The following is a 12,255-nucleotide window of genomic DNA, read 5'->3' as shown; positions in this document are numbered from 1 at the left end:
ACGTTACTGATGCAATTATGAGTTGTATCTTGAACTTGTCAACAATAAAGCTGCCGAAGGGCTGCAGTAACCACAACTGCAAATGGGAGAAAATTCCTTCAAAGGAATGAAATAACCTAAGTATAATTCAAATGAAAGGTGGGGTTTTTTTTGTTTTTTTTTAAGACGGGCTTTTTGATTCACTAATTATTTGGTGTGAATACCAGAAAAAATACCATGTTTCTTGATTGCATCAACTGTATAGACACTTGAATTGGTTCATTTGTTTTCATCCTGGTCTGCTACATTGTTTTGGTGAATTGCTACACTCCATATCCCTTTTTATGGTGATAAAAATAAGCATGTTATAACTGAATTTTTGGTGTGGACCAAAGTGGATGATGATCTGGCCCATTGTATTCTATGGTGTAATAACATAGAAATATAATAATATAATATCACAGAAATGTAGGGGTGGAAGAGATGCCCCCGCTCCGCCCCACAGGATGACACAGAACCAAGTATACCTAGACCATCCTTAACAGGTGTTTGTCCAACCCGTTCTTAAAAACCTCCAAAAATGGGGATTCCACAACCCGTTATGAAACATATTCCTGTACTAAAGGAGGTTCTTGAATCCCCAGTCCTGACAAACTTAAATGAGTAAATTAACCGTTATATCATCTAAAAATGCGTGTGTTCCAATTTCCAGCTAAAAGTCCCACTCAGTGCAAAGGATTTTAAATTGTATCCACTGAAACCAATGGGGTATAAGAGAGCCCTTCTAATGAATTAAGAACATACCTCCAAGAATCTTCATTGATCATTGATTATGAGTTCAGTAAAACCTACACACTTTTACATGCATTCTTCCTCCTCGTGTTCACCACCATTGACACAAGTTGTTTCTGGTTAGGATAATTCTTGGATTATATTCAACACCAACCTCAGCAGGGTTGCAGGGTATGCTATAATGGGATCACTTCTAAAAGATCCCTAACCTCTATTGAGCTAGGGTCTTAGGATACAAAGCTTTGTTCAGGTTTCATCATGTGCACTGTGAAACCTCCAGGCTTTTTTTCTTTTCTCTTTATTTTAATATAGCGTTAACTGCAAGCTGTACTCTATAGCCAGACTACTTGTACCATATTAAAATAAATGAATTGCTTAGGACATCTCTTGCTTGAACTAAGCTTAGTTCAGAGAATTCAGTAGCAGATAAATGGTTGACTCAGGAATTTTTCTGTTCTTTGTAAATCTCCTTATCATAGAAGGTATTTTCTAGTAACTCACAGTTAAGTCTGGTGAAAAACAGCTAAGTAAAAACTAAAGAAAAGGTTCAGGATCCTGTTCATAAAAAATATCTGTATGTCTGTCTCTACAAAATTTATTTCTATATCACTAAATTAAAAGGGGGCACATAAGTAATTAATTTAGCCTCAGTGATCTTCTGTGGAACCTACATGCTCAAAATGAGTTATGTCATAAAAAAGTGAAAGGTGAAAGCCACTGTTTTAAAATTGTGTGCAACTGCAATTGCAATTGCAATTTCCAAGGTATTTCATTTGTGTTCAATTATTGTTTCCCTAATAGGATGCAAACTGTTGCTATGGATTTTAAGCATCTGAGTAATTTGTTTAGACTGTAAAAGGAGAGGTGTGTAATGCTTCCTTCCTGCATACATTCTACTCACAACATTTGCTGGCCATATACATGTCTGAAGTGGGGAGGGGAAAGGTAGAAAAATATTATTTGTACCTCTTTTAAAAAGCTAAAGTGAATGATGAGAGAGGAGATGCTTTCCTAAAGTTAAAGGATAAAACATATATCAGGCCTGGTTCTCCATGAGTATAACTCAGTTGGCTTCCGTGGAGATACTGCTAATTTACACCAGTGTGAGAAAAGACTCAGTTCTTTATAGCTCAGCAGGAAACAAGTGTGCTGGAAGTATTGATTTGATTAACGCACTGCACTCTTCTTTGTGGGAGGAATTAGAGAGATTTTTAGAGTTGCATCAGAACAGTACAATACACTATTTTCAACCAACATCAGTCATAGAAAGAGTCTCATGAAGTGCTTTATATACAGAAGTAGGAGAGAATACTTTACTGTGTTGCATACCCACAGGAAGCATGCTCCATATGGTGGAATCCTAACATGGACTCAAACAGAGAGGAAGGAAAAACAACCAAGAGCCGGTAGAAAGGATAACGTTGAAATATGAATGTGGTAGAGATATGGGATGGGAACTATGAATATGGTGAATGAATTTCAATAGTAGGCTAATGTAAACATGATCTGAAGAGGTCTATGAACCACTTGGAACAATAATTTCATATCCTGTGAATGAAAGTAACCACAGAAATTGATCTGGGAAAGGTGATTAGAGCATTCTCCATTAGTGCTCCATTAATGTGTAGAAACAGGGACTTGGATCTGACAGGGTAATCGGCAAACAAGGGGGAGCCACATAAGGTATTTCCCCTGAAGATTTGTCATTGATATAAATGTTAGCATGATTGGACTGTTCCTGCATGGGTGTCAAAGGTGGTAGCATCATTTTTTAACAAGACAGAAGAGGTCGAATAGAGTTAACGATAGTAGTTATATAAGAGATCTGATGGGGAGGAAGGAGATGACAGTTCTATCATAACCTATTCTATCCTATTTGTTTTTATACCACCCTCATCATGGTATTATCTGAGCCCACTCCAGTAGCGCATTAAATGACATGATTATCGTCTGTCACATGAGGTTTATTCTTTCATTCTCTCCCCATTGAGGGAGCAGTGTGTGCGGTATATGGTTTTGTTTTGGTAGCATTTTGGTTTTGAGGATTTTTTAAACATACATACTGTTATGTGTTTGTTAGAGAAGGTAACATTGAAAAAGTGCACCTTGCCCTTGGAGCAGAGGGTGGGGAGGCCTGTACTGGTCCTTATTTCCTGTACGAGTTCATTGCACGGTCTGGGACCAGCCCTGAGAAAGTTCTCTCATGCACCTTATGATAAAAAATTCCATTGTGCAAGAGGAATGGAGATGTCAGCCGGTCCTCACTCCAGAGCTTTTGACAATCTTTTAGATATCCTAATCCTAGGCCTTTCAGCACTTTGAAGATAAGGACCTAGAGCTTGAAATTCGATGGAACTCCAGTGTAGAGAGTGGAGGGCAGGTTTGATGTGTTTGTGGTAATACATATTGCTGAGGACACACTGCAGCATTCTACATTCTGGACTACTCAGAGTTTCCTAAATGCTGAAAACTTCATGCTCAGATACAGTTCATTGCTGTAGTCCTGATGGATGATTATGAAGGCATGTATAGATACCAGGTCATCATCCACAAGGGAATGGAGTGTCCTAGCTGACTGGAGATGGTAGAAAGAGTTACTTGTGAATGCTGCTGTGTGCGAGGTTAGTGTCAGCAAGGAATCCTGGAGTACTCCTAAAGTACAGACTGAAATGACCAAATGTGGGTGTCTACCTTCAACCAAAAGAGACTGCACCATCCCTGCAAACTCTTCAAAGTGTTTTCCTTTGCCCCTCAGCCCCACATCTGCCTTGCTCAGCTTCAGCTAGCTGTTCTTCATCCATGAGCTATTTCATCCAAGTACTGAGGCATCTTCTTGAGTGGCATGTTCATATGTAGTGTATGAAAGGAAGGGGTGTGGGTCATCTGCATACTTGATTACATGTTATCTGACTAGTTCATCTAGTGGCTGCATGTAGATGTTGAATAGGACAGCCAGGGTGAGAGAATTGATCCTTGTGGGAGGGACTGTACACGTGAGATGTCTAAGAGGAGGCAATGCAGTTTCCCATCACTGATCTTCGCCCCTCCAGAAAGGACTTAAACCACTTTATTTCATTCCCATGGACCCATGCCACCTCTCTGAGGTGGGACAGAGATATGCCATGGTCAGCAGTATTGAATGTTTCAGAGAGGTCTAAGAGTATGAGATGGGTGCCTGCCCATCATCCACTGACAGCAGAATTCTTCAGCCAGCCATCATCATCCATCACAAACCCCATGCCAAATCTCCACGCCAGATTTTAGCATTGAGAGGGAAGAAAACAAAGTGAGAAAGGATACAGCTGTGGGTAGGAGAATGGACATAAGGAGGAAGGGCAGTGTGGATACCAGTCTAATAGTTCATACTGGCTGTAGAATGACCGTTTCTAATCGGGTACAGAATGTGAGCGAGGCCAAACAGCAAAAATTAAGATGTTTGTACACCAATGCAAGCAGTCTACGTAACAAAATGGAGGAACTAGAGCTACTGGTGCAGGAAGTGAAACCAGATATTATAGGGATAACAGAAACATGGTGGAGTAGTAGTCATGACTGGACTACAGCTATTGAAGGGTATGTGCTGTTTAGGAAAGACAGAAATAAAGGTAAAGGTGGTGGAGTAGCATTGTATATTAATGATGAGGTAGAATGTAAAGAAATAAGAAGCAATGGAATGGATAAGACAGAGTCCATCTGGGCAAAAATCACATTGGGGAAGAAAACTACTAGAGCCTCCCCTGGGATAGTGCTTGGGGTGTGCTATAGACCACCGGGATCCAATTTGGATATGGATAGAGCCCTCTTTAATGTTTTTAATGAAGTAAATACTAATGGAAACTGCGTGATCATGGGAGACTTTAACTTCCCAGATATAGACTGGAGGACGAGTGCTAGTAATAATAATAGGGCTCAGATTTTCCTAGATGTGATAGCTGATGGATTCCTTCATCAAGTAGTTGCTGAATCGACTAGAGGGGATGCCATTTTAGATTTGGTTTTGGTGAGTAGTGAGGACCTCATAGAAGAAATGGTTGTAAGGGACAATCTTGGTTCAAGTGATCATGAGCTAATTCAGTTGAAACTGAACAGAAGTTTCATAAATAAATAAAAATAAATCTGCAACTAGGGGTTTTGATTTCAAAAGGGCTGACTTTCAAAAATTAAGGAAATTGGTTAGGGAAGTGGATTGGACTGAAGAATGTATGGATCTAAAGGCAGAGGAGGCCTGGGATTACTTTAAATCAAAGCTGCAGAAGCTATCGGAAGCCTGCATCCCAAGAAAGGGGAAAAAATTCATAGGCAGGAGTTGTAGACCAAGCTGAATGAGCAAGCATCTCAGAGAGGTGATTAAGAAAAAGCAGAAAGCATACAGGGAGTGGAAGAGGGAGGGATCAGCAAGGAAAGCTGCCTTATTGAAGTCAGAACATGTAGGGATAAAGTGAGACAGGCTAAAAGTCAAGTACAGTTGGACCTTGCAAAGGGAATTAAAACCAATAATAAAAGGTTCTATAGCCATATAAATAAGAAGAAAACAAAAAAAGAAGAAGTGGGACCGCTAAACACTGAGGATGGAGTGGAGGTCAAGGATAATCTAGGCATGGCCCAATATCTAAACAATTACTTTGCCTCAGTCTTTAATAAGGCTAATGAGGATCTTAGGGATAATGGTAGCATGACAAATGGGAATGAGGATATGGAGGTAGATATTACCATATCTGAGGTAGAAGCCAAACTCGAACAGTTTAATGGGACTAAATCGGGGGGCCCAGATGATCTTCATCCAAGAATATTAAAGAAATTGGCATATGAAATTGCAAGCCCATTAGCAAGAATTTTTAATGAATCTGTAAACTCAGGGGGTTGTACAGTATGAATGGAGAATTGCTAAAATAGTTCCTATTTTTAAGAAAGGAAAAAAAAGTGATCCGGGTAACTACAGGCCTGTTAGTTCGACATCTGTGGTATGTAAGATCTTGGGAAAATTTTTGAAGGAGAAAGTAGTTAAGGACATTGAGGTCAATGGTAAATGGGACAAATACATCATGGTTTTACAAAAGGTAGATTGTGCCAAACCAACTTGATCTCCGTCTTTGAGAAAGTAACAGATTTTCTAGACAAAGGAAACGCAGTGGATCTAATTTACCTAGATTTCAGTAAGGCATTTGATACCGTGCCACATGGGGAATTATTAGTTAAATTGGAAAAGATGGCTATCAATATGAAAATTGAAAGATGGATAAGGAATTGGTTAACAGGGACACTACAGTGGGTCATATTGAAAGGTGAACTGTCAGGCTGGAGGGACGTTACCAGTGGAGTTCCTCAGGGATCAATTTTGGGACCAATCTTATTTAATCTTTTTATTACTGACCTCGGCACAAAAAGTGGGAGTGTGCTAATAAAGTTTGCGGATGGTACAAAGCTGGGAGGTATTGCCAATTTAGAGAGAGACTGGGATATCATACAGGAAGATCTGGATGACCTTGTAAATTGGAGTAATAGTAATAGGATGAAATTTAATAGTGAGAAGTGTAAGGTCATGCATTTAGGGATTAATAGCAAGAATTTTAGTTATAAGCTGGGGACGCATCCATTAGAAGTAACGAGGAGGAGAAGGACCTTTGAGTATTGGTTGATCACAGGATGACTATGAGCCGCCAATGTGATATGGCCGTGAAAAAAGCTAATGCGGTCTTGGGATGCATCAGGTGAGGTATTTCCAGAAGAGATAAGGAGGTTTTAGTACCATTATACAAGGCACTGGTGAGACCTCACCTGGAATACTGTGTGCAGTTCTGGTCTCCCGTGTTTAAGAAGGATGAATTCAAACTGGAACAGGTACAGAGAAGGGCTACTAGGATGATCCAAGGAATGGAAAACCTGTCTTATGAAAGGAGACTCAAGGAGCTTGACTTGTTTAGCCTAACTAAAAGAAGGTTGAGGGGAGATACAATTGCTCTCTATAAATATATCAGAGGGATAAATACCGGAGAGGGAGAGGAATTATTTAAGCTCAGTACCAATGTGGACACAAGAACAAATGGATATAAACTGGTCATTGGGAAGTTTAGACTTGAAATTAGAGGAAGGTTTCTAACCATCAGAGGAGTGATGTTTTGGAATAGCCTTCCAAGGGAAGCAGTGGGGGAAAAGACCTATCCGGCTTTAAGATGAAACTTGATAAGTTTATGGAGGAGATGGTATGATGGGATAACATGATTTTGGCAATTAATTGATCTTTAAATATTCATGGTAAATAGGCCCAATGGCCTGTGATGAGATGTTAGATGGGGTAGGATCTGAGTTACTACAGAGAATTCTTTCCTGGGTATCTGGCTGGTGAATCTTTCCCATATGCTCAGGGTTCAGCTGATCGCCATATTTGGGGTTGGGAAGGAATTTTCCTCCAGGGCAGATTGGAAGAGGCCCTGGAGGTTTTTAGCCTTCCTCCAACATGGGGCACAGGTCACTTGCTGGAGGATTCTCTGCACCTTGAAGTCTTTAAACCACGATTTGAGGACTTCAATAGCTCAGACATAGGTGAGAGGTTTATCACAGGAGTGGGTGGGTGAGATTCTCTGGCCTGCATTGTGGCCTGCAGGGGCTTGGACTAGATGGTCATGATGGTCCCTTCTGACCTTAATATCTATGAATCTATGAATCATGTGACAGATGACAATCAGTGCCACTAAAGTTGTTTCCATCCCATGTCCTGGCCTGAATCCAGGTAGCAACATATATAGGATATTAGTTTCAAGCAGATGAGGTTGTGTTTGACCTTTGGGTAGGTTCTCTGTGAGCTTGGTCAGGAATGGAAGGTTTGACATTTGTATGGTAGTTGGCTAGAATTGATGTATTCAGGGGGGTTTATCCAGTGTTGGTTGCACTATTGCATGGTTTAAGAAGAAAGGGAAGAGTTCTTCCCTAGTTATTCAATTCATGAGTGGCACCAGGGGCTCATAACTCTCTTTTGCCAGCCAGTGAGGGCCTGGGCCAAATTCAAGGTCATAGGTCAAGAGTCCTTTGGGGTATCCAGTACTTCTTCATGAGTGAATGTACTGAACTCTGGGATTGGATGCGGGTTGTTTGCTGGTAGATATAGCTGAGGTAGACCATACTGCTATGTAGAGGATCCAGTTGGGAAGTGATTTTCTTTTGGTGACTGGGATGCTTATGAGGTTGGTTGGGAGAGAGGAGGCTTACTGAGTTGCAGGTATCTGGAAGAAAAATGAAGGCCCTGAAAGCCTTGAATGAAGGCTTTGAAACATAAATGGATTAATGTATCATTTTAATCTGTGCAAGGAAGAGCATAGCAAACCAGTCAGTGCTCAGTGGGAAAAATCATCAAGGGGGAAATATGGAGGTGAAACAGTATAGTAGAGAGTCAATAGTCTAGAAATTATAGATAAAAGCCAGGTATTTCCTGTGATCATAAAAGAACAGCTTTAGGCTTCATAACACACACACTTGAAACCACTATTAGAGACATAGCATATGAGTTTATAGAAGCTATAACAGAAAACTAGATAAAAACAAATGTTACCTGCTACTGAGCTTCAGAAATGAAAGTTGTTCAGATACAATGATGGTGGGTACTTAGCTAGACAGACAGATACTGGCTATTACGACCCCATAAGTCTAACTTATATCGTTAGCAAACTAAGTAACAAATGTTAAGAAAAAAATTATCACTAAACTTCTGGAGGATAATGAAACCATTAGCAATAAACAGTGTGAATTCACAAAGTACAGCTCTTGCTAGACAAAGTTGATTGCTTTTTTTGATAGAATTGCAAAATTAGTGGATGAATGGAAAGCAATAACTGTAATATATTTGAGTTTTAATAAAGCATTTGACAGTGTCTCTCAAAATTAATTCAAATTGGCTTGGATATGAACATAGTCACATGGCCTGAAATTGGCTTATATATAAGCATAGTCAGAATGAATCAAAACTGCCTGAAGAACTCTTAACAAAGGATAATTGTAAGTGGCAATGTATAGAGTTTGGATGAGGTATCTATTGGGTACCTGTTGTAAGCTGAGTTTTACTATCTTCATTAATGATCTCCACGAAAGGGAGGAATAAACAGCCTATTAATGAAATTTGCAGTGAGAGGGAGCTGTTAACAATGAGGACAGAAAAAATAAATAAAGGCGCATAGAGAGATTAGAAACAGGCAGAAAATAAAATAAGATTCAACTCATACAAATGCAGGATAATTCAACTGGGAAAAGTCAATCAGAAACTCAGATGGAGAAACCTAAACAACATTAATGCTGAACAGTCTAGAGGAGGTAGTAGAGCAAATCAGATATGAGTTTGCAATGAGTTATGGCAGCAAAATAAGCTCTTTTTGGGCATCATACACAGAGGACCACATCAGAGAGCAGGGAAGTAATAATCCTTCTCCATTGGTTCTGGTTTGATCACAATTGGGGCAATGCACTCTGTTTCTCATCTCAGAAAGACATTATCAAACAGGAGGGAATTGGAGAAGAGACACAAAAATAGTTTCCAGTCTGGAAAATCCTTGTGAGTTGAACTCTCATTGACTTCACTGACTTCCAAGTCCACAGAGCTTGTAAAATGGCATCCCTAGTGAATCGGGTGAAGAGACTATGAACAAAAATTAAGAATTTATATGTATATGTTCATATGTGTATATGTTTAACAACAGTGCCCTGGCTTACATTAAAATGATTTAATGTCTATTTGGCTGTCTTAATACCATTTAGCATCTGGAAAGCCAGCACCAGGGGAGCAGCCAGCTCTCCGCAATCCAACTGCAACCTCTCCACAGACCAAATTTGAGAAGCTCTGTGCTAGCAAAGGCAATGTCAGCGAGCAATCCTGCACTTGCTGTGGAATAGATTAAATGTCCCAATGGGTCTTTAATGTCTCTAATTTCCAGGAATCTGTGATGTTGAAGAATGTTTTAGGAACAGAGAGCACATTCACTCTTTATATCTAGAAGGTGTATGCTGTCAGGGATTGCACTCTTGACATATGCTGTAATGTGAAAATGGATTATGCCAACAAGGGTGTAATAGTTTGCATGCTCAGATCAGGTAATAGGACTGAGCCCATGGTGTAGTCACAAAAAAATCATGCTATCATTATAGCATGTAAGCAGGACACAAAATGAAATTAATGAGGGTTACATGCACATCAAAACCAGAACGTATCCCCTTCCCAACCTCAGGTATCCCACATCACGTGATAACAAATGTTAGACACTCATTCCGCAGCACTATTTGAGAACAGTAACTGTCAAAAAGGTTGGTTTGGGGGTAAGTAATTATTAATCAGAAATTATTGTGTGTCATTTAAATTTAATTTATAACCTTCTTTTTCTTGTTTGATGTGATTATGGCTATCCCTTGGAAAACTCTTAAATGGTTCTGATTTCTAATCCTCAAACTTTCTCAGAAACACATTATAACAATGTTCAAAAACTCACTCATTGGTAACAGAAAACACTTTTGGCATCTTAAAAATGAGATTTTGATGCATAGATAAATCTAGTGACACATTACAATACTGCCCTCTGAAAGTGTGAAAGATATTCCTGGCTTTCTGCATATTACATAACATAGCCATTAAATGCAGATTATCTTTCAAAGGAGAAGCAGCGATTAATGTGTCAAACCAAAATGATGAATTCAATGAGCCCGATCAGACCCACTTACAAAATTAGCTAGCAAAGAGTACTATAGAAACAACAAGAAATATTGGAGCTAGATTATTCAAACACAAGTTTAAGGAGAGTGGCAATGCATATAAGCATACATTATTGTATTAAAGTATTTTTATTGTAGTCTATTTTTTCCAACATACATTACATAGACAGTACAGATGTTATTTTTAAAACCATTCTTAGCCACTAAGAAGGGGAAATATGCCTTGCTTGTGTCAGACACCTAACTGAGAGGCCACATGGGCTGTCATCCTGGAATGTACTCCATGTGGGCAGACCAACTCTACACACGATTCCAATGGCTTCTGTGCAACTCTATGCTGGTGCAGTGGGTCTGCTCACATAGAGGACATTTGAGAATCAGGGCCATAAATCTAAGCCACTGATTTTCTGTGTGACTTTAGGAAATCATTATCCTTTGTGTAAGTCTTATTTTGCGTTTGTATTATACCTACCTCACAGAGATGTTGTGAGGTCTAACTAATGAAAGTTGGTAAAATGCTGTAAAATCCTTCGGTAAAAGTTGTGTGACAGCAAAGTTTCATTGTTTGTTTATCGTTGTAATCATCAGCAACATTTTAATTGGCTAGTTATGGTTGTTATGCATACTCCCTGCTCAGGTCTCCAAAAATTTTTTTACATGTATTGAGATGTATTTCATTGGAGGTAATTGTTATTCAGCAGTTGTTAATGCTGACTCTGGAACACCAAACTGAGATCTTCTTGATCCATTTATTTTCGTTCTATAAGCTGTATAAATAGAAAACTCAATATTGTAATTTCTTCATAGCTGCAATTATTTTATTCTTTGAGAGGTGATTGGTCTAAAATGTAAGTCTTTGTTTCCTCTCCTAAATCAAAATAAATGTACAATTACCTGCTATTGATAAAAGCTGAGTTTACTGAAACCATTTGATTGGTCTTATTTGTTTCTTTATTAATTTTATTCACCCAATGAGGGAGATGAGAAATACTCCCTGTTCCATTTCCCAAACCCCAGAACAACCCAGCACCCTGCAGGCAATTTAGGGATGCAAAATTATGCATGATTATATTATTTTTTTGGCATTTATATTACAATAGCTTCTAGCCTCCCCAAATGAAATTGGGGCCCCATTGTGCTAGGCCTTGGAGGCCCTGTACGTACAAGCAGTGAGACTGTCCCTGGCCTGAAGAGCTTATAATCTAATTAGACAACATGGACAAAAGTTGGGAGGGGAAACAGAAGCACAGAGAGAGAGGTCACACAGCGAGTGAATGGCAGAGCTGGGAATAGATCACAGTCTGTATAAATTATATAGAAGGAGATACGGTATAATAAATTGCTACAAACATCTGAAAGAAATTAAAAGGAGTAAATGAGCAATAAAATACTTTAATCTTTGACGTAACCCCATACCCTGCCCTTTCCCCACACCTTGCCATTGTTTGTACATGAACACATTTTGCCAGAGCCAGAGGGAGTTCTGCCCTGATTCTGACTTTCCCTCAAGGAAAGGGAAGTTCCACAAGTTCTTAGAGGAGCTTTCAGGATATGGTCTAGGGACTTAGGGGTTTTGAGGGCCCACCCCAGTCTGGGCCTGTACATCACAAGGGCAAGTGATGGCAACTAGGTTCTCCCTTCACTGCAGTTTATTGTTACTTTGAAGAGGCATCATCTCTCTGATGGAGTTGTGTGTGTGGCTTCTGCCAGGCATACTACAAGGTGCAAGTGGACCAGTGGGTACAATCCTCTCCCAGAGTATTCATTAACTTTCGCTCCCTCTGGGGTTTGCAGCAGCAA

This window comes from Natator depressus, chromosome 1 (genome assembly GCF_965152275.1).
Source record: "Natator depressus isolate rNatDep1 chromosome 1, rNatDep2.hap1, whole genome shotgun sequence".
Classification (NCBI taxonomy): domain Eukaryota; kingdom Metazoa; phylum Chordata; order Testudines; family Cheloniidae; genus Natator; species Natator depressus.
This window is presented reverse-complemented; position numbering follows the sequence as displayed.